This window comes from Hibiscus syriacus, unplaced genomic scaffold, assembly GCF_006381635.1.
Source record: "Hibiscus syriacus cultivar Baekdansim isolate YM2019G1 unplaced genomic scaffold, ASM638163v2 tig00110013_pilon, whole genome shotgun sequence".
In the NCBI taxonomy this organism is placed as follows: Eukaryota; Viridiplantae; Streptophyta; class Magnoliopsida; order Malvales; family Malvaceae; genus Hibiscus; species Hibiscus syriacus.
Window position 1 is genome coordinate 751,146 of NW_024062563.1, and position 3,103 is coordinate 754,248.

Genomic DNA, 3,103 nt, shown 5'->3' on the forward strand with positions numbered 1-3,103 from the left:
TTTTGATAATTGGAGGCTCAATAAAACAACAATGTATAGTTAAGAGACAATTTTATTAATAATTGAAGAATTTAACAAAAATAATATCTTATAATCTAGGAGTGTTTGTATACTTTTATCCTAAAATTAATAGATAGTAGATTTGTTTTGTTTAACTTAAAATTTTCTAACCTCTTCTTTTTTTTCATCTTAATTTTCTTTTAATATTTTTGTGTCTTCTTCTTCTTTCTTTTTTATTTTTATTAAGTCGATAGAGACATTAATCTTAATATTTCTTAGGGGGGTTTGGTTCAAGGAATGTGGGATTCCCATGGGATGGGATCCCATTCCCATGTTTGGTTGGCCGGGAATCTCATTCCCGGTAATGTTTATTACCAATAGTAGATTTTTTGGGTATTACCGGGAATGTCATTACCTCCCTTCCCTTAGGTATTGTAACATTACCGGCGTTTTGGACTAAAATGCCCTTAAATTTTTATTTTTTTTCAAAAATATCCTTCTTCTGTCATTGAATAATAAAAATTCTACGAATGTTAAATTACAAATTTATCCTTAAATTATTTTAGATTTACAAAAAAAGTCTATAATTAAAATTTTATATGAAGTTTAGGGGTTAAATTTTTTTTACCCTTTCATTAAACATTTTTATATTTTTTAATTTTGTAAAAAATTATATAAATATTATGAATTTAATTTTTTAAAGAAAATATATAAATATTTTAATTTGTAAATTTATACAAATATAATAAGGACAATTTGGTCAAATACATTCCAATAATCTTTTATTCCTTTGACCAACACGGTAATTAATTCCTGCTAAACCAACCAAACACAAAATACAACATTCCCAGTAATCCTATTCCCTGGTAATCTTTTATTCCCACTGGTAATCTTACATTCCGTGAACCAAACACACCCTTATGGTATAATACTTATGGTTTTTGGTACGTTTTTTGCATACATTTGTGATCATTTAGATTGTTTAGTTATCTCTCCACTCCTTTTTCGCTTCATAAAACGTCTTATTCGATAGAGACAAAGTGATTTTGTAAAGATTATTTAGTTTTGATTTGATCGTCATTCTTAATAAAAAATTATGTTCAATATTTTATTTTTGTATAAGTATTTTAATAATTATTATCTCAATTTTTTTTAATTTAATACTTTATAATTTTGATTCCCTCTTATTAATGAAATTCAGGCCATCGTTTGCTAGAATGAGACCCCATACCTTTGAATGCTTCACCACACTTCTCGAAGTCATCAGACACCTCCAACCAGCCTTTTATAATTCCCTCACAGTCTCCCACCCTTCAATCCTTCTTTCTCAGAGCCTCGAACTAACGAAACCGTAATTTTCTTCCATTGAAGCAAATCCACAAGCATCTGGCAGCCATGGAAGAAGACGGAGGAGCTTTAACACTCTACAACAGCACAGTTATAACCGACCCCAAGCAAAACCCATTCTCGATCAAAGTGGGCTTAGCACAAATGCTCAGCGGCGGAGCCATTCTCAAAGTCTCATCCCAAAACCAAGCCAAAATCGCCGAAGAAGCAGGCGCCTGTTGTTTAGTCATCACTGAACCCAACCCCCGAGGCATTTCACGCATGCCGGATCCCGCTCTCATCAAACAGATAAAACGCGTCGTTTCGATCCCCATCATGGCTCGCTCCCGCGTCGGCCATTTCGTTGAAGCCCAGATACTTGAACGAGTCGAGGTCGAATATATCGACGAAAGCGAGGTTTTAGCCTTAGCTGATGAAGATAATTTCATCAACAAGCATAATTTCAGGTGCTCTTTTGTTTGCGGCTGCAAGAATCCCGGCGAAGCGTTAAGGAGAGTTAGGGAAGGAGCTGCAATGATTATAACGCAAGGGGACTTGTTAGCACTGGTAACATTGCTGAAACTGTTAAAAACGTCAGGTCTGTGATGAGTGAAATCAGGATTTTAAATAACATGGATGAAGATGAAGTTTTTGCATTCTCGAAGAAAATTGCCGCCCCTTATGATTTGGTTGCTCAAACTAAGCAAATGGGGAGACTGCCAGTGGTGCATTTTGCCACTGGTGGAATCGTGACTCCGGCCGATGCTGCATTGATGATGCAGTTGGGGTGTGATGGTATTTTCTTGGGGTCCGAAGTGTTCGATAATTGCTCGGATCCGTATAATCGTGTTCGCGCCATCGTAGAGGCTGTAAGGCATTATAACGATCCTCATGTTTTGGTCGACAACAGTTGTGGGCTGGTGCAGGAGCTGGCGGAGCTTAATGTGAGTGAGGATTGAGAATATGAGCCCTTTTTACCCCGTACTCTGTTGCTCTTTACTTGTTCTAGTTTTGCTATGGTTATATTTAGATATACTGTATTTTGTATGCCAAACTATTACAAAAAATGAACTAGAATAAATTGGTCATCAGTCTTTCAACATCATTCTGTATGTTGAACGGCTTGAGGCTATATATAATGCAGGAATGAACTAGAATAATCGGTTGATCATTTTGTCCCCCATCATGTTTTTTCAAACATTCTCTGTTGTGATCCCATTATAGTATCTTCCTTTTTTGCTGCTTCGATAAACTCACACATGACTTGCAAACAATGTTACTTGAATCCAGGTCGATGAGGGAAACATGACACCCTTTGCGAACTGAGACCACTCATTGAGTTCTTGCCCCTTGCTACTTGAGTGATTAGTTGCTATTAACAAGGCCGTAGACTAACTGAAGTGATGACTGCCCTTGTTAAGTTCATTTCCTTAAACACCTGTTCCCTTTTCTCGAAGGTTAACATGATAGAATGTGCTTTATTTGAGTTGTATTTTCGTTAATCATCTCTTTCTTTAGTTCTTGCAAGTTAACATTTTTGAGCTATTAAAGAGGAGACTCGGAATTAATGTATTAGTTCAGCATGTTTACTAGGACAGTTCTGTGCATAGTAAGACCCTGTTTTTGTGAGGGAAAACCACTCGGCTATTGCTTATCGGGACACTGTTGTTTAATCAGTTTCTGAACCATACAGCGAGAATAACTGATTCGCCCTTAGCATATGTATGTGCTTCATTTATAAATTGCTTGTTTGGAAGCCATTGCTATATTACGTTTT

General features: G+C 36.0%; 1 pseudogene; it reads left to right on the forward strand.

Moving 5' to 3' along the window:
- The first annotated feature begins 1,253 nt into the window (after window positions 1-1,253).
- LOC120212302 lies at window positions 1,254-2,498 on the forward strand (annotated as a pseudogene).
- The last annotated feature ends 605 nt before the right edge of the window (window positions 2,499-3,103 follow it).